This window comes from Lepisma saccharinum, chromosome 15, assembly GCF_977018435.1.
Source record: "Lepisma saccharinum chromosome 15, izLepSacc3.1, whole genome shotgun sequence".
NCBI classification, from domain to species: Eukaryota; Metazoa; Arthropoda; class Insecta; order Zygentoma; family Lepismatidae; genus Lepisma; species Lepisma saccharinum.
The window spans coordinates 75,769,102-75,790,326 of record NC_139243.1 but is presented as its reverse complement, the minus strand read 5'-3'; the positions used below and the strand labels follow the sequence as shown (position 1 = coordinate 75,790,326).

Genomic DNA, 21,225 nt, shown 5'->3' with positions numbered 1-21,225 from the left:
TACTTCGTTAACGTCGAAGAACTAAAGAAAGCCGCCGCCACGAACGTGGGTGGGGATAAATAGCGGGCGAGTTGTTTTCGTCCAATCACACTCAACTTTTAGCTGATCGTCCACTCCACGTGGAGTCTCAGTCACATGACTGCGGATACGCTGTTGCCGTACTTTGCAACTTAACATGGAGACCGTGGGAAGGCGGAGGGACAAGGTGGCGTAGACTAGATGTGTGGTAACACTGTTCGTTGAATGTGACTGTTGCATCTGGTGGGCGCGCTCCGTGGACTTCAAAGCCAGCCGGTCGTTAACGTAGCTAGCGCGTCGATTTTTGATTTGATTTCAGTTGCTGTTTTAAGTCCACTTTATGCACAGTAAGGCTAATCGGGACTGGACATACAGTTTAAAGTGGGATCCGAACCACTTGTGCCTCCACCGGGTATCGAACCCGGGACCCCTTGATTACAAGGCAATGACGCTACCACTGCGCCATGGGGGAGTCCCTCTAGCGCGTCGACTATAGCAGTTTAGCGTAAACATAACTTACATTCGGTCACACAAACCATAAAGCAGTGGTTATGGGACTGGATGCCACTGGTATGCGCTCCTTCAAAGTTTTTGTCCTCCACCCCCCCCCCCCCCCCACCACCACCACCGCTTTCCTCCGAAAGTCTGACGAATCCCTCTCTCATTGTCGATAAAATATCACGTGAATCTAATAGTGATATGAGAACGTTTGAAAAGCAGCACATGGGGACATTATTTTAGCGGACATTTACGGGGTTGATTCGAAAGCTTTGCAGGTGGCCTACTTCCCCCACGCCTCTCGCTCTCAGCTGAGGTCAACAACATGAGGTCACACCAAGGGAAGACTCATTCCGGAAAATGCGGTCACGTGATCTCCTCCACCTTTCGTTCCCATTGACAATCAATCAAGTGACTTCGCCCTCCTCCTGAACTCCGGCAGACCGTGTTGGGAGGAGGGAAACCCCTGATCCTCCCCGTTCTGACAGAGGAAGGAAATAGAAGTTGGCTACATTGAATTACCAACCAGACTTTACTTGTGGAAGAGCTACTCTTTAAAACTAAGTTACAGTTAAAATTACTTAATGGAAAATTAACTCAGAGTAACTCAAATTTACTTATTTCAAAATTAACTCAAATTTACTTATTTCAAAATTAACTCGAAAAATTTTACTAAAACTAAATTACAATACTATTTTTACATAGTTGAAGAAATAAACTACAGATTATTCAATGTTTAAGCCTGGTCTGTGTTTCGATAAGCTAATCGGCACTGGGCCTACAGTTTAACGTAACGTCCGGGTCAGTGTTATACGGATATCCAGATAACATCCAATGGATGTCTAGTGTATATTCCTGAATATCTTTTGGACATTCGGAACGTTGGTATGCAGTGGCGTACGCAAGGGGGGGTTACGGGGTTTAAACCCCCCTTGAGCTTGTGAAGTATTATGAAAAATGCTGTGTAAAAAAATTTAAATGGGCAATTTACCACAGTCAAAGATCTGGGACAATACTATTACTATTACTACATCTACTACTACTACTACCACTAATAATAATAATAATAATAATTTGAATTATTATTTCCATGTAGCATGAAGAAAAGCACAGCATTCCAAGCACACGCGTCTTTCAGAGTGATGCCTTGAAAATAAGCACAAGTTCTTGAAAGTGAAATATGAGGGTAACTATGATTTAAAAGAGAAATAAAATGTTTTGTATTTCAATACTCTGGCGTACGCAGTTTGGGGGGGGGGGAGAGGGGCCGGAATAGTAAATGTGGATAACACATGGCTTCGTTTTGGAGGGCAGGATGCATAATAAAATATTTCGTATTTTTGGAGCTTTTCAGTCTATTAAAATTGTATTCAAAGACAAAAATGGTAATCGGGACTCACTTTAAAAGAGGTTTCGTATTTACACATTTTGATTTTTTAAAGTTCTTAACGGATTTTTATTTGAAAATTCTGATTTTCTCAAAATTGTGGTAGGGGCTGTAGCATCATCGGTAGAGGCATGCATATTTCGTTTTTGACAAAAAGAAAACGAAATTTGAAATAACACATTGCAATGTTAATTTTTAAGGTTTCTGAAAGGTGTGAGGTGCATTTTCCTACCCTGTTTTGTCACGAAATGATGCGAAATGAACTGCAAAATGCGAAATAGACTCTTAAACACGAAATTTACCGTTTATATACCGACGCGACACTTTATGAAGTCTGAAGTATCCTGTGTGTTATGCAATTCACGGAAAATTGATTAATTTTGCTGTAAATATTTGAGAAGCTAAAATGGACTTCTCTATACAGGAATAAAACTTCGTAGTGAACAATTTTGGTATATATTTGGAAATAGATAAGATCCGAAATGCCATTAAGGCAGTGTTTCTCAAACTTTTTTGCCTGAGAGTCCCCCTTTACATAACTGAATATTTCTGTGTACCTGTTATTAGGGCCGTTATTTAAAGATTATATATAGATAGTTGGGTCATTCCATGTCAAATGATTTGACTCAAATCAACACAATTTCTCAAAAAGTGAAAATTTTACAAGAACAGTGAGACAATCCAGATGTGAATTATCGGGGAGATTTATGCGGGGAAGAAGCCGGAAAAATTCCAACCAATTTCGGGAATAGATTCCGGATCTCCCGCGTGATTGTCAGATGCTCTACCGACCAGACCACCGCAGCTTCTTGGATGAGTTCCATACTTTAATTATTTCAATTTATTTTAATATATTTTCTTGTTTTATGGATTTTCTTCACCCTTAAAATGTCTCACCTCGTTGACCAGACAAAAAACAAAACCAAAAAAATGCTCCTAGGATTTGATAAAAATTGAATGATTAGAAAGTAATGTCTTTCTATTGTTTTCGTAAATGGTATATTTATGTAGATCTCTACTACATAATAGTAGTAGTGGTATTAGTAGTATTATTAGTAGTAATTCAGCTAATTAATTAATTATAAGTATTATTAATTATTTGTGATTATTATTATTTAATTAAAGTATAATAAATCAAAGGTAATGTGAATTTGGAGAAAGTTTTAGAAATAACCCCCCTTGACGAAATCCTTCGTACGCTACTGTTGGTATGAATATTCATAAGACATCGATCAGTTGTCCCTTGGACATTTTTGTGCTACATGGCTTGCAATGTGTTTTCACAAAGGGTAGAACCCGGTACACCTTATTCACAAGGCGAATGCTATACCATTCTTGGAAACCTGGCTACTTGGTGATAGAAGTAATTTAAAGTCAAAGTTTATTTTCGGTCACTTTATGCTCAGATAAAATAGTCAGGACAGTACCTACAGTCCGAGAAAATGTGCAATGTTTCTCCATCGTGGATCGAACCCAGGAACATTTTAATAGCAAGAAAACAACAGCGCTGTAATTTAGGATATGATGCCCAAAATTCCGAAACTATGACTAATGTTCCCAACTCAGGAACAGATATTTTCATGTAGAATGTTTGAATTGGAATGTTCCCAACTCAGGAACCAATATTTTCATGTAGAATGTTTGAATTGGAATGTTCCCAACTCAGGAACCAATATTTTCATGTAGAATGTTTGAATTGGAATGTTCCCAACTCAGGAACCAATATTTTCATGTAGAATGTTTGAATTGGAATGTTCCCAACTCAGGAACCAATATTTTCATGTAGAATGTTTGAATTGGAATGTTCCCAACTCAGGAACCAATATTTTCATGTAGAATGTTTGAATTGTAATATTCCCAACTCAGGAACCAATATTTTCATGTAGAATGTTTGAATTGTAATATTCCCAACTCAGGAACCGATATTTTCATGTAGAATGTTTGAATTGGAATGTTCCCAACTCAGGAACCGATATTTTCATGTAGAATGTTTGAATCGGAATGTTCCCAACTCAGGAACCGCTGCCTCGGAAGGGAAGGAGAAAGGCCAGTACCGGTCACTCCACGTTACTCTGAAATACTAAGTACTGTACATACATATCCACTTGGAGAAAAAGTACTATGCTTTACGGATAACTTTTTCTTTTCTCTAATATATTTTGAGTACATTGCAGATCTTTGCTCTTAGATTAGGTAAGGTTAATATAGGTTAGGTTAGCAGACAGGGGTGCGTAATGTCAACTATTTCAAACGCCAATCCATCCTCCCCCGAAGCAATTAGTAGGACTTCCCTATTTGGAAGGACATTTCACTAAAATATCCAATTGGCAAAGATCAGTTTCTGAGCTGTCAGTGTTTTAATTGGAATTTTCATAATTCCTGAGTTGGGAAGACATTTTACTGAAATATCCAACTGGTAAAGATCAGTTCCTAAGAAATCAATGTTTTAATTGGAATTTCCTGAGTTGGGAAATCCTGAATCACGAATAAATCATAATTCATAGCAAGTACGATTACTTTCAAAGCAAGTATCGGGAGTTTTGAAAACTAAAGAATGCTGTCTATTTTCATATCCTGAGATTATTAACACTGCTAGCTAGTGAGTTAAAGAAAATGGTGAACAATGACTTGTTTGAGAGATTGCTGAGGAGGACTAGGATTGTCATAGATTTCTTTTACCCATACACGGTGCAATAAAAACCAACTTTGATTGAGTGATTTTACTTAGCTTCTATAATACTTTTGGCTAAAAGTGAAGATGAGGATGAATGAAGATTAAATAGATGAAGGAGCAATCGCAAACACATATAGATAGCGCACAACACAAGCTCCACTCCCCAAAAAACCACCTTTCATACACTGACGACAGGGATATATTTTATACATTCTAATACGCATTATATATTACATTAAAATAACATACAGGGTGTATCAGAAGTGATACCGCAAACTTAAAGGATGTAAATTACACGATAGTAGAAGAAAAAAGTCTCAGTAAACATGGAATCACAAATGAACAGTTTTCGAGATAATTGTGAATGTATGGTTACGATCCGCCACTGACTTGATGTTTGTACGTACACATAGTATGCTTTTCACGTGTGTTGTGCCATAGTTCTACTCTATAACAAATAACATAATTAAAAGGTTCACCTCGCTACACATTTACTGTTGCTTTTATTACCAAGGAGCAGTGGGGGCGATTTGGTCCCGTAACCGGGGGGATGGGGGCAAAAGGGGCCAAAACTGCCCCCTCCCTAATCGCCGCCACTGCCAACGACTATTGTACTGTACGGTATGTTACATGTTTGGCGGTGTTCAGTTTCAAAGAAACCTCGGAGACGAACGGGCGATGTGTATCAACAATCGAGTCAGTAGCGCATACATTCGCAATTGTCTCCGAAACGGTTCTTCTACGATCCCATGTTTACTGAGACTTTTCTGCTTCTAGTATCGTGTACTTTCACCCTATCACTTATGATACACCCTGTATAATAGAAACTTTCACAGGATATAATAAAATATAGAATTGAAGACGTCCTGTAGAAACAGGACACCTATTAACTCTAGTATGGGTTATTGAACAATCCAGATTAAATGATCAGGTTGTTTTTTAAAAAAATAGTGTCATGAAAATATGGTCAATTTTTATTTACAACCAGATACAGTAAAACTTATGAATAACGGACAGGCCTGGGGGAAAAATAAACGTCCGTTATTAAGAAGTGTCCGCTATTCAGAAAAAAGTGTAGGATGTTACAAAATAGGATAAGCATATTACAGCACGTACTTTACGAAGATGTTTTTTCTTTCCTACATTCAAAGAACAAAATACTGTACTACATACGGTGAATTTAAATTTCAAAAAAGAAAATACAGTACACGTAGTGTAACCTTTTGTTAAATTACTGCATTCAAAATGCTCTATTGTTTTCAATAGGCTCTAACTATTTCTGGCCAGACCAAGATTGTCCAAGATAATCATCTATATTTTTCTGAATCTTAAAGTTTTCTACAATTACCTTTCCAATATGTGTTTCAAGTTCAGATGCTAAGCTGAGTCCCTCTTCATCTGTTTTTCTTAAAAAGTAATGCTTTAACTGCCTCCCGTCTTCAGCAGCTTCTTTACTTCTGCACTTTTGAAAAGAAATACGTTCGGTGTAACATTAAACAATGCGCGCTAATTTGAAATACTGGCCATTGTTGTGTCGAATTCCAAGAATTGCGACCGTTTTCTTTCAAGCTGTCCGTTATTAAGAAGTTTTATTTGCTTTGGGAGGTAGTTTTCAGTGTGCGTGTCCGTTATTGAGAAGTAATATTGCCATTATTACAGGCCCGGATTAAGGTGGGTGCTATTGATCCTGCAGCATTAGGTCCAGATGAAAACAGACGAGAATTTTCCGAAAGTTGAACAGTTTTCTTTTGCTATATTAACCTGAAAATAAATCTTAGAATGAAATTTGGAGCTCCAATTTCGGACGCCTAGACACAGCGTTACTTATTATACAGTTACTATTATTATTATTTGCGCTGTGAAGTAACTATAACGTCGATGTGTTTATTGTTCACCGAAGATTTCAAGCATCAGGCCCAATTTCGTCTTAATCCGACCCTGGCCATTAAACCCCATGTATTTCTGCCGGGGAATTTAAAAATGTCCGTAATTTAGGTGTCCGTTAGGAGACGTTTTATTGTACTAAAAAGTCATAAACATAAACTTTGCGGTCATTAACAAAATTTATGATATATAATTTATTTATTGATATTTAGCGTCACTTTTGTGTTTCACACTGGGCTTATCGCAACGATAAGACTGAGTGATGATATGATAAAATTGATGCAGGGACACTCGGAAAGAACACCCAAGCCAGTATTCGAACTCGAGACCTCTGGCGTTGTAGCGCGCTGTGATAACCACTCAGCCACGCAGGTCGGCTGCGGTAGTATGGGTTATTGATCAACCCACACCAGGTAATGACGCTGTCGGTCTCTGTGGCGGAGTGGATTGCACATCGCACTACGACACTAGGGGTTCCGGATTCGAATCGAGGCATGGCTGTTCTTTGTCAGTGTCTCTTCATCAATTTCATCGTGTTATTTCATCAATTCTTCGGTTAGCCGAAAGTGACAGAAAAGCGAAGTAAAATAAACCAAATCAATCATTCAATTAACCAGATATGACCAAGTTTTTTCCAGAAAAACTTAGTGTCATGATAAAATAGGCAATGAGTCTAGCATTAGACACTAAAAGTAGTAGTTATGGGCCTAATTTTGACTATCACACCCATTAACAAAATTTCTGAACACGCCACTGATCATTATCAATATCCGTTCCGTATTATAACAATAAAAACAGCTCAGCGCTCTGGTTTGTTTATCGATTTTAGAAGTCGATATATTTCGTAAACAAAACTCTGTGTTGTATCCGTTTCCAACTATAAGCTTGTGGCCTCTACACAGATTTTTTTCTATATTTCTGTCACGGTAATCCGCATGGATTTCGTCATGCATACCGTGATCCTTGTTCTCCTTCGGGACTTCCCCGAAATCCCATCGAATCCTTTGGACACACCAGTCCCGTTCCCAGGCGGTCAATATTTGTGTTTCCTTTCCTCCCAACCCCCTCCCTGTCCAAAGCGACCGCAACGAAATCTAGCGGTGATTTAGAGAAACCTGACAAGATCTGCAAGACGATTCTCCCTCTCCAGTGTTGCCACATGAAGGGAAATTTCCCTTTCGGATGGAAATTCCAACCGAATTTTAAGCAGAGAGGGAAAATCGATTAAAAATACCGAAATTTAAAGGAAACATAAAAACAGACTAAATATTTGTGTAGTAAAGTTCCAGTTTTGTATCCACATTTTTTATCTGTTCCTTCTTTCTTCCACACGTTTGAGTATACGGCTCGCTTTAAACGAAAGCACTTTCCTTAACATTTATGCCATGACAAAAATGCTACCATGTAAAGTTAAAAATCTTATAGCATTTCAGTTGCCATGGCATATTTCATGACATTTCTCAAGAAGAGAATCGGTCCTATTTCCGCAGAATAACCAATCAGAAGCGAGCTCTAAGTCACGAGTGCAGTTGTAATGGCGGCCGAGTGAGAGGTATACAATGTATCACTTCACAACTTTAGAAGCCGATAACTATTCAACCGAGAGGAATAACGTTTCCTATAAAACGGTATAAGATACAAATCAATGGCACTGCTTAAATACATACTTTATAACGTAAACAGTACACGTATGCAATATTATGTTAGTTGTTTCAATTGTAAACACCGTGCACTGACAATAGATGGTGCAACTCGACGTGCCTTTCGTGCTGTATATATTATACATTGTAATCGCAAGAGCTAACCGAAATATCACATGAAATGCTTCCGTTTAAAGTACTACCTGTTATAAGATTTTTGGAATCATTTACATTGCATTTACGCTAACAAAAATGTTAAAGAATTTGCTTCCTTGTAAAGTGGTCCTAAGCCTACATGTGTGTTTCTATGTTGTTTATTTTACATCGCTTTTATATATCTACGGTTAATAGCGACGATGAGGATGAATAATGAGGAAATGTATGATGGGCAAACACAACTGCACACTCATGCCTAGCCAGGTTTCCAACCTGCAATATCATGACTCGATCGAGATACGGTTGACTTAAACATGTATGTGGGTTATTTATTTAAGATTTTCATGTATACGAACATGGATGACCGAAAATACAACAACCACCTTTGCTCTATCACCAATTAGTATTATTATTAGAATATGGTAGAGAATTATGGCGCCATGCAGCTAAATGACATACAGAAAAAATAGAGTCAGTTCAGAACTTATTTATCAAATTATTGTGAGTGAAAACCCAAAATAGTTACGTATCATGTAAATATGAAGAATGGTTGAAATCACAATTTACAAACACTATAGCTACATAAGGAGGAGGAACAAAAAATGTGTATTAGTGCATAATATGTCTTATCAAAGATCGATACCGACCATTTCATGAGTGTTATTGCATTCAAGGTTTAAAAATATAGCATTATACGATGTCTCGCGTATCTCTGTAGCAAGTGAAAACAAGTCTATGGGCAAGTAGTGACGCGAGACGTCTCCACCAATGAACACGTGAGGGGGGACGGGATTGGTGGAGGGGGAAAGCCAATGCAGTTACCAGCCTTCCCAGCAGCTTGTATTGCTTAGCTCCGCTCATTCGATTTCTCCCCTTCCTCCCGTTACGCGCGGCCTTGCTACACACATTCCGTGGGTAGACAAAACTCCTTAATTTCAGTAAATAGTAAGAATGGCAGTGAACTAATAATAACACTAATAGATTATTTAAATGACGATGTCTTACAATTCATAGTACTAACTCGAGGTTCTGGTGTTCAGCATAAATAAATTGTTAGAGGTATCGTATTATTCTACAACATAATACATATTTTATCGCTGTAATTAAGTAGTATACTGCGCTCAGCACTTGAAATCAACTACCATTATCATCATTACTACTATAGATGAAAGGGAAAATTGCCCCCTTGGAAAGGGGAATTGTGGCAACACTGCCTCCCTCCCTCCAACTTCTTTCCGCATTTTTCGCTATAACGGGTCTATCAGATCCAAGTCCTCGTCGTGATGACGTAACTCTTTCACCGAACGTCTTGGGCAAACTTTCCCCGACACAAGACTTTCTTTCAGTTACTTTCCTTGCGACAAAATTACGTTTGTGGAGACCAGTGGAGAATCAATCACTCTCTTTCAACTACAGCGCCTCGGAATTTTAAGCAAACTCGCCAGAGACGGAGAGAGTAGTTTGTCGCAGATCAACAACAAAATAAACGAATCAGTCACTTTTAAATTGACGTTTTTGTTTCCCTGGGAAACCCTGCTCTGCAGCGGAATATTTGAAGGAAGTAGAGAAGTAACTTCCATACGAAAATCGCTGCGCGCCCGTAGAGAATAACTCTTAGTGCGCATGTGTTGCAACTAGATGGCAGCAGTATCATATTAAAGACATGATTACCTAAAGATTAGTAGAAATTGCCCATACAGTCACATTCATCATTCAAATAATAATGTAACTATACTTTTTGAATTATTTCACACAGCTTACGTAAGTTTCCTCCAAGATTTATGAGTATAAAGATTTGTAAAGCCAATTACCACAGATAGTAATGTACTAAGTTACATATTCGTATATTACCTGTACGCAATACACAAAATTAAATTGTACGAACTGTTTAAACACAAATACAAATCATAATAACAATAAAATTTCACGTTACATGAAGACCAAATTTTGTACTTTCATGTATAAGCTTTAAAAAATTAGGAAGATATTTGTGAGTAAAGTTTGTTTGAATGGAGGCATCGACTTTTAAAAAAAAAAATTACCGGCCCTCGGTCTCGCTAAGGTTGATAACCACTGCCCTATGCCAAGAATTGCGTTTCTGTTACTGTTGAATCATGAAGTGTAGCAGAACATTATACAGGGTGTCCCGTAAGTCCGATCCCAAAGGAGTTCTGAGCATAATTCCTCATTGCGTGCTTACGGTGCGATATTACTTTAATGCTCAGTTTTCTGCATATTGATCTGTGCGCTGAGGATTAATGATATGGTCTTCAACATTCCCAGATCTCAATCCGCTCAATTTGGATTTGTGGGGCCACCTAAAAGCCTTGGTGCAAAAGGTCAAAATTCAGAGCATTTTTCTTCTTAAAAAGATTTTGTGCAGCTGTGTTGCAATAGGGAAGATTTCAACTTCAACTGTGTAACGCATACAATTCAATAAACTCTGTAATTGTACCAGAGTTGTTAAAGGTCAATTGGTTCCATTGGGTTTCACTGCAAGACCGGACTCTTGTTTCTGGCACAATTTAAATTCGGTCCAAGTTGTGTATTGTTTCATTGCAGAAAAGTTCATGCACCGTATTTAAATTCATCCGGAAAAAAGGTTCCTGAACCAAATTAAAATACCTTAGAGATAAAAAATGTTCATTACGGTCCAGAACCCATTTACGGTTGCTGATTTTTCTTCTCCTGGACCGGAATTGAATTTATTTTAAATTCCTGGACCTTTAACAACCCTGAACTTCAGGGGAAATGTATCGCAACGCTTCTGCCTCAGTGGACAAGCTTGCACTTGATCGCATGTATTGTTCTCAAGTGTCTTGTTCTTCTCAGCACTGGTCACACAGAAGGTATATCACAACGTGTGGCCATGTGTCATCACTTAGGCTCTTTTAACCCATCACATTATATGGGCCAAGCCTCTTACTATACCCAAAATCAACACCTGTATCTGAGGACTAGAACCTTCTTACCGATATTCAGATTTGTCTGTCTTTGTTTTTAGCGTCGCATTTCTGCCATTTTGGCTAATCGTGACGAATGGGATCATGATATAATTGATGAAGGTGCACTCGCAAAGAACACTAGGTGTGGATTCGAACTTCGGCGTCGTAGCACGCTGTTAACCACTCCGCCAAGGTTAAAGGCTGAGGCTACAATAAGCGCTCAGCAGTGGCGCAACCACAGGGGGAGGAAGGGGGCATTGCCCTTCAACGGAAATCATTTCTAGGGGGGCCAATGGTCTCAGTCTCGTCTAGTTCAGAGCCGTATCTAAGGGGCGCGTGGGAGGCGGCCATGGATGCCAAGCGATCTAAATGAAAAAAACGTTGTAAAGAGAGAATGCCATGGCATCCAGTGAAATTAAATTTATTTGCGCCCTATTAACTCAATATAGTTTTCAATTTCAAAATTTGGACCTAAATATTTTCTTGCTCGCTTCGCTCGCATTATACTTTTTTTCTGAAATGTAATGTGTTTAAGTAATATGTGTTGTATATATGTATTGAATACACTTTGAATACGTACGCAACTTAGTGTTAGCAAGTGTATTTCATTATTTTGTGTCGCTTCATATTGCATATCTGTAAAACATATGTTGTACTTGAAAGTAATACATGTTATATCTACAAAAATAATTATCTTTGGAATGCATTTATCATTCATTTATCATTCAAAAATACAGTTTGTTTGCCTGTTTTCCATTACAAGATTAGCTAATGTGAAATTGATAGTGTTGAAAAAATATTTCAAATCTTTGATACTACCACAAGCAATAATAATTATAATTATAATAATGCCATTATTATTATTATTATTATTATTATTATTATTATTGATACATTTATTCTTGTACTTTCGTGGCTTCGCCTCTGGGGCGCAGCACATAAGGACAAAACAAATGCCAATACACCGCCCTACAGAAAACGATATTGGCTTCAGGTCCACACCAATCTCTCGTTGGCCCCCAAAATTGCAGCTGCTGGAATGAGATTTTGAAAAGTAGCCACTAACATTGATAACACCGGTCGGCAAGTGTTTGGACAACTCCCAGATGAGTGTTGTTTCAGAATAGTTTCAGCATGCTGATTCCTAGAATGAAATCCATTTTTACCCATCACGTTTAGTTTTCTCAGAAAATAGCAATATACAGGGTCTGTATTTTAAGTAATGAGAATAAATCCAGAAAACAAAATTTATTACAGATATCGCTACAAATCTTTAGTAGTCTTCAAAGTATGCCCCTTGAGCGTCAACACACTTCTGCAGGCGAGTTTTCCACGCGTCGTACGCTCCCTGTAAGCCAGCAACTAAAACAGCCTTCAGAGCACGCGTGCAAGCCGCTTTGACAGCATCCAGGGTTCCGCGGTGGTGTCCTTTGAGGGCTGTTTTCACTCTGGGAAAGAGGAAAAAATCTGCAGGGGCAAGGTTGGGGCTGTAGAGAGGCTGAGGAATCGTTGTGATGCCAGATTCCGTCAGGAACTCTCTAACCACGAAGCACGTGTGACATTGCGCATTGTCATGATGGAGCTTCCAATCAGCGGAAATTTCTGGTCGCACTCGGTTGACCCGTCTGAACCGAGCGGTTGTGCAATTGCTCGTTCGTCAAAACTTTCGGGACGAGCTTGGTGCAAATTTTTCTCGTCCCAAGATCCTCGGTGATGATTTTGAGAACAACCATTTTATCGAGTCCTAGCGCATCCGCGATAAACCGCACACTGACACGCCTGTCCGCGTTCAGCAAATCTCGCACACGTTGTTCGTTGTCTCTGGTTCTTGAGGTTGACGGGCGCCCTGCGCGGGGTTCGTCCTCCACGCTCTCCTGGCCTTCTTTGAACATTTTGTGCCACCGAAACACTTGCGCTTGTGATAAACTGTCACTGCCGTACGCTTGCCGAATCATTTCCAGCGTTGCTGCACCAGATTTTCCAAGGCGCACACAAAATTTGATCGCGTACCGCTGTTCCATGCTTTGCTGAATTTTGCTCTTGCACACACTACTTTGCAGACGTCCACGCCACGCGTGATCATGCCTCAACGGACGCCAGCAGGCAACTGCCGATTGGAGCGCTTTCAAGGTCACACCCCCCACTACCGACTCCAACCGGTCCCAGCGGGCTCTGACGTCTAGTCGCGGCAGAAAAAAAAATATTCTCATTACTTAAAATACAGACCCTGTATTAACTGCCTCAATTTCACAATAAAATTTGTAGTTCCATCAGTTCCTCAATAGATGGCTCTGTTTAGATGGTGGTAGAAATATTGATTTTTCTAGAATACAAGTCGTCCAATTTTGAATCAGAAATGCATGTAGAATTGTATTAATATAATCCACCTTCACATGACACATCGGCATGAAAATTGTACGGACTTTGATTACGTAAGTTTTATTTTCGAAATCCCTCATGGAAATTTCCTTCAGAAAATGTCCAATAGTCAATATTATAATATGGTGGGTTGATAAAACTTGGTGACGTGGAGAAAAATCCTGACTTAGGGGGAAATCCTGACGAGATGGGAAGAAATGTTATGTATATCTGTCATCAGAATTCAAAATACTTTCAGAATCAGCTATTGATTTGAATACAACCGAAATTTCTCTTGCTTAAATTTATTTTATTGCCTTCTGCAATAGATGTGATGGAAGGCGAATATGAGAACTTTGATTGTGAAATTGTGAAAAATCTTGACGTGATGGGGAAAATTGATGTAATTGATTGAAATTACTTCCAGAATCACAGATTGATTTCAAATCATCCGAATTTCTCCCTCAAAATGCAGGACAGTGTAATAAGAGTGCATGCGTGTTACTGTAGCAGAAAGGTGATGCATTCGTTATTCTCCCCTCTTCGAGGCATGCTCTCGACACCCTCTATTAATCGCAAGCAGTTCCTGTTTGCAACCCGATCGTCAAGTAATTGCATCTCTTACGCAGGATGCGGTTGCAATCTTAGGAAGCAATTTCGATGAGAAATTCTCCTCCCTTGTAATTATTTTCGCCTCCCCTCGCCGCAGAATTAATCACCCTCTTGCACAGAATATTAACTGAGAAATCGCCGGTTTCCTCCCAGGTTGCTTCGTGATATTTCCTTTCTTGATAACAGCTTTGGGTTTGCAGAATAGTAGAGAACGCTCTGTGCAAGATGACAACCTAAGTTTCGAGTGGCTGAAGTAGAATTACCAAGCTGTACACTTAAAAACGTCAACCGTTGGGACTCTTAGAAAGGTTTCAACTATAGCTCTTTTCAGTTCTTACGGCGGGCGCTCTAGAAGCTAGCAGGGGAAGTGGGGAGCGGGGAATACGCAACAGACCAACCAGACAACAGTAGTGGCGCCGAGAGTCACGACGCGGCCGGAAAAAGTACTACGTGAAACTCGTTCTACTCGCCGCTACGTTTCTTATAGTGCTGGATTGGTCGCTTCCCCGCTCCCCACTAACCCTGCCAGCTTCTAGAGAGCCCGCCGTAAGAACTGAAAAGAGCTATACAGTCCTGCATGGAACCACTTTCGCTCGCTGGTACTCTTTCGAGTCTGTCACCCTCGAACATATACAATATAATATAATTTTCATCTGACAATAATCTTAAAGAGACATGTAAAATATCCGTCCTGTCAGTTTCAGCCCACAATCATCCATTTCATTCTCATATGCCACTGTCATGGGCGTCGGGAAGGGGGGAGGGTCCAACCGGTCGGTGGACCCCCCTGGAAATTCACACTGTTCATTTAAAGATACAGGAAAGTTAAATGTTTGTTACTCTTATTATTGTTAAGAACAGAAACAAAGTTCATTTAGTTAGTATTCGAAGAGAATGATGAAAGTAAAAATGCATTGGATCGAAAATACTGAGTGAAAAATAAAGCAACAAGGCTATATTCTACCATTTCATCCCAAGAACAAATGGTTCTACAGTTTTCAAAACTCTTAAGAATTACAGTTGTAGGTGAGAGGTCACACAACAAACTTTATGAAAAAAAAATCCCCCTAACATTTAAAGCCTTTTCTTGAACGAGACGTGCAAAAGTTAATATCAAAATGCATTTCATATACTAACTGCATAAAATGCAAAATAAATAGTGGAAAATAGTTGTGCTGGTATTCACTCGTTTGGTGGATCCAACCTCCCCATTTATATAATAATTATTATTATTTCGAATAAAATTTATTTTTGTTAGTATATAATATTTATTATTGTATAATAACATTTATAACCGTGGTAATAATACTTACTATTTTTCTACAATTCAACTTTTATCACTTACTCGACCCCCCCCCCCCCTGCAAAAAAAATTCTGTCGACGCCCATGGCCACTGTGTATTGATAAGATAGACTAAACTACATTCTAACACGGAGATGATGACTATATTCACCTAAGTTTCAATTTCACTGTGCCCTTCACTTCACAATCCATATTTGACGGCCCACGAGCACAGACAAAATACGTTTATACGTGACCTACTGGGCTTCGAGCGTATGCCGCTCGTCTTGCCTGTTCGAGCGAAGCAGCTCTCGATTCCGTACGCTATCTAGCGTCGTCGGTGCGAACTATTTGGTGCTGGAGCGAAATCCTCTCGCTGCAACAGTCTATTTTCAGCCCGAAATGACAAGCGAACTTTGTCACTTTCAAATGGACCTACAGAAATAAATGCAACTTTTCGTACCGGAGTGGCACGACAAGCTGCACGTGGCGCTCGGACCGGACCATTCTTTCAATCGTGTCGCGTTAAGTCTTGTACCATGCAATGGTAATTTGACCAAATTCATTGCCCAGTGCTTTAAACTATTCTTACTTTAACACTACACTTCGAGAGAAATGTCTTCAGGTGACATTTATTTTGACGGTGGTGGGAATCGAACGTACGACAGACCTGTGCTTTTTACTACAAATCCATTGCTCTAACCAACGTCTCCACGGCGCCTCCAGAATTCTGCACTAATCTTTGCTCCATTTATGCTACTGTTTCTAATCTTTGAGGAGATGTAACCATATTTGCTTGAATTCTACACTGGGATTGCTTATAGGTGAGGACGTGAAGTTTTAGTTTTATTTTTCCATAAATTTCGATTTTATTTTTTTACTGCAATTTGTGTTATTTTTCGCGTTTTAGGGCAAATTTCGATGTTATTAATTGAAAATCGGTGTTTTTTTTACATGTATTTTTACTGCTCCTTCTATACTTAAAATTTCCAAATTGTATTAGTTCTGGAAAACTTAGACAAATTTTAGTTTTAATGACGAAAACAATAAATGTATGACTTTAACTTTGTGGAAAATGGCAATATTTCTTTCATTTGGAAAACTATTTGATCTCATCAGCCACTAAATATGAAATGTTTATTGAATTATATCACCCAAATCTTTGAACACAGTCATACACATCGTATTTCCCTAACAATGCCAAAAATTCCTGTGCAACCTCAAAATACCGTTATGTGTACCGCCCACTAACCACCCTCCCCTGCAACACAACAGATACTTCTCACTGAAAATTTCCCGTTCCTAAGAAACTTCCCTTCTGGGAAGATCCTTTTCAGGAAGAGGTTAAACACTGTCAGTCATGTCGAATCATGACAATCTATTTTGAATCGAACTTTTAGAAGCTAGACTAGAAATGACATATCTAATAGGGCATTTTGAAAAGAAGAAATATTATTCCCAATTTATATTGCATATTTAGAGGCGTTTTTCGCGTTAAAGTGGAAAATTTGGAGTTATTCTGAAAAATGTATAATTCGCGATTCCGGAACACCGAAAACTTGCCTCTTTAACCTAACCCAATACATTTTGTCTGCTTTCCTCAACTTTTCGGTGTTATCGATAGAAAGAAAACTTCACGTCGCTAAGCCCTGCGTCAGGTCAACCTTGCAGCAGGTTTTAGCATATGTAGATCCAAACGTGCGCGCAAGAATATAGTTCCACTGAGACGGGTTCTATTCCGACACAACTGCATACTTGCAAGAAAACAGTTATTTAATTTGTAATATACAGACAAAATAATACATTGATTAGCAGGTATGGACTTAATTGGTTGCAATCACTGTGCAGACGAACTTAGAACCGCAGATTCGCCAACTCGAATCTGTAATGCGTTGAAGAGACATTGAAACTTTAGAGCGAGTCGAGCGAGACTGAATGCGTTGCAGAGCGCGTGAAATCGCTGATACCAGTGTTGCACCTCCCACTATTTTAACCCTATGTTTATTGTAGAGCGGCGAGAAAGGCTGAATCTCCTGTTCAGCGCGCGGTTTTACCCGAATGTTATTTTGGGCTTCATCCGAAAGGAAATGTTCTTCAAAGTCAAGCAAGTTGTTTTAAATGCATAATCCTCCTTGCGGCAACAAGATCAAAGTAAAACAGGGCGTGAGGTGATTTGCCGTCAATGTGCACACGAATTGTATCACGGGTGTTGAATGATTTGCGGTTTGAGTTTAGCAAGAGGAAACGATTGTTTGTTGTTTGACGACAAAAGAATCTCCGCGGTATTAAAATATATCGCAGTGAGAAGAAACATGTTTATTATTTGGACGAGACGTCCTTCAACTCGGTGGGTGGGGGAAGGGGTAATAAAACATGGAAGGATACCACCATGCAAAACCACCGCCAGGGCTGAAGAAACCGACGATGAGGGGAAGGGGGAGGCTTATTGTTTCACCCACTGGCGGCAATGAAAGCTTTGTTGAAGGCGCATATTTACTGTTCCGCGCAAAGAAAGGGAAGGGTGATTATCAGCAAGAAATGGACAGACCAAGATTTGAATCCTGGTTTAGTGAAGTGATTCATAAATTGAAACCAGAGTAATAGCGACAGACAATGCACCTGATTGTATATATCACCAATAACAAATCATGCTTTTTTGGTGGTACAACTTGAAGTGCGTGTGTCTTACAGTAACGGATGTATTGCGAACGAAGCAACCAAGTTTTTCATAAATCTATTTCTTTCTAAACCAAAAACAATAATTTGTCATTAAATTCAAGAGGAGCCTATCGTTGTTTACTTTTATCTTTGTTTATTTTTATTTTTGCGTGCTCGAAATATACACACATGCTCTCATGTTTAGAAGTTGTTTCGCTCTTATATTAATGACACATTTATTAAATAATATATGCGCAGAAAGTACTTTTAAAATGTTATGTTTCAGGAGACAAAGAGAAGCAAAAATACAATCCACTTGACATGCATGCGGGTTTTGATGTGTTGTGCGGTTGGCAATACTGTAGATTTTCTCAGTGTCTCCGATGTAAGCAGCTCGGCGGTTGAGGAAAGACTGGCACGGAAGATTCTGAGCTCAGTTCTCGCGCGGATTGATACATAAAACCTGCTGCAAGGTTAACCTGACGCTTGGCTTAGTAAAATGATTCTGGACCATTGAAATGAAGGCTGCTTCTTTTATTTTCCTTAGTTTCCAATTTCCAGTTCGTAATTTCCATTGTATAAATCAATTTCAAATATATAAGGGTTGCCCAAATGAAAGTGAGACACCTGGTGTGTTTTTCTGTAATTATTTATTGATTGGAATATATGAACAAAGTGGAAGTAAAAGTGATCCATGGGTGACATATCGTCTACACATAGTCACCTTGTCTGTTCTAACACCTGTCGCAGCGCGTCACAAGAGTATGGATACCCTGGGCGAAGAACGTCCGTTGTTGACTGTGGAACCAATCTTCAACGCCGTCACGGACGTCAGCATCTTTGGCGAACCGGCGCCCCTTTTAGTGGCCCGAAGTTGTGGTAGTCGCAGGGCGAGAGATCGGGGCTGTAGGGAGGATGGTCGAGGACTTTCCAGCGGAAACGGCGCAGCAGATCACGGCACACCTGTGCAACATGAGGGCGTGCGTTGTCGTGCAACAGAAGAACCCCATTGGACAACATGCCAGGTCGCTTACTCTTGAGGGCCGATTTCAGTTTGCTTAGGGTAGTGCAGTATGTGGTTGAGTTAACAGTCCCACCTGCGTCCAGCCAATCCAAAAGCAATGGGCCCTTCTCGTCGAAGAAAAAAGTGAGCATCACTTTTCCAGCTCCGACGGAGGAATAAGACGTTTTTGGGCGTGGTGAGTTGGGATGCCTCCCTTAAAAAACTCATCCGTTTTGTGGCTGAGTAGAAGTGGTGGCACCACGTTTTCATCTGCGGCCACAATCTTGGGAAAGAAACTGTCTCCCTTCTGCTTGGTAACGCAGCAGATGCTCCATGCAAACACCCATTCTCCAATCCTTCTGCTCCTCAGAAAGATGCTTGGGGACCCACTGCGCGCAAACCGTGTGGTATCCCAACGTGCTTATTCACATGTAAGCTACACTGCGCCGTCAGACCATACCGGTCTGCTTTCTTACATACGTACAACGCCACCTACCAGATAAAAAAAAAACAAGCTCTGCGTAGTTTAGCTACGACGCTACGACAAAAGTCTTAGTTTTATTTGGGCAACGCTTATATAATCAAGCCGAATGGATGTCAGTAACGTACACATAAAGGATAGCTTGGGTGGGATTATAGGAATGTATTTCCCCCTGTTTTCCTAAATCACATTCAAGATACGTGAAAATTGATAGGGGACACATCTATATTTCTTCGTGCTGTTTTAAGAGACTCAACTGTCACTTTTGGCTATTTGCGACGAAAGCGATGAATGGTGATTTCATGAAATTCACGAAGAGAATAACAAAGGAACATCCGTTTCCATGTCAAGAATCTAACCAAGAATCTTCGGGTGACAGTATTGTGATCTCGGACACAGTATAGCTGAGAAATATATGCCAGGAGCACTCCCTAGTCCACTGTGACACGTTCTCTTCTTAAACAAAAGAACCTCAATAAAACCTTAAACATGCGCACAAGAATATATTACATGAGGTTTCACAGCATTCACTAGATGGCACTCAAGGTATAGAAAACCCTTCTTCGTTCACTGTTAAATATAATCATATTAAAGGTTTGAATAATTCAAAGTATATTTTACTTCTTTTAAGCAAAATACTCGTGTGAATAATTCCGACTGTTATTGTTAAATTATAACTTCTTGCAATTCAAGTTAACAAGTTCTTGCAACAATAACTCACACCTTTTACTTTTTCTTCGCTCCATCCAAAACTAAAAAACAAGCAAAAAACACTAGTTCTCAAGATATATACTGTTAAGTTACTATTCTCTGGCATCATCAGAAATAGGTTATAATGTTGAAGAAACACTGCAATAGCATGCAAGGATTACAAAATAAAAAATATTTGTCCAAGCGGAAAGGACAGAACTATCACTTTACAATTCCAAAACGTTTTACTGGGATTGCGAGTCTGACTTTTGACTCACCCTGTAGTTCTCTTGTTATAAAGTTAAAGTTGCGACTTGGTAACACTGCTCTAACTCCCAAAGCACCTGTAAATTTAACCCCAATTTGTTACATGGCTCGATCGCTCCCCTCCCTCCCGCCCTGACGTAGCAGACATTGCTAATCGTGTAATGGCGGTTGTCGCTTCGCTCGGTGATAATTAATGTCCGGTCTTCGGCGGAAGGATACACGCCCCATAAATCGAGGCCACGCGAAAGGCGGAGAACAATGCCTGGGTAATAACAGTCCGTGTGGTTCTGTTCCCGGGGATTCCCTTCTCGCAAAACAGGAAGCGTTACGTCCACTGACTAATGGGATATTTACTGCATCCCCCTGGCCAGCAGGGTGATTGCATGTTGCGAAGACGAGTTCCTGATAAATTATGGCTGTTTGGAACCCAGACTGATGAAGTTTGTTCTATGTCGTTTCGAATTTAACAAAAGAATCAAGATTCATCAGAGTCAAATTAAGAGGCCAAAGGTTGGAATTTCTGCCGTTTCAATTACTAGAGGAAGCAAGATGTGCTCAAACAACAAATCGTAGGAACCCAATTGCCATGTCAAAGTTGAAGAATAAATGCCAAATCAATGAAAGAATTAAAACACGCCAAAGGTTGGCGTTCCAATGTCAAATCAACCGAGG

General features: G+C 39.6%; 1 protein-coding gene and 1 pseudogene across 2 annotated transcripts in view; both read right to left on the bottom strand.

Moving 5' to 3' along the window:
* Window positions 1–21,225, bottom strand: part of LOC145999753 (uncharacterized) — a 515,710-nt gene that overhangs the window by 402,013 nt on the left and 92,472 nt on the right. The gene's annotated exons all lie outside the window — the stretch shown is intronic.
* Window positions 12,792–13,223, bottom strand: LOC145999343 (protein GVQW3 pseudogene; annotated as a pseudogene).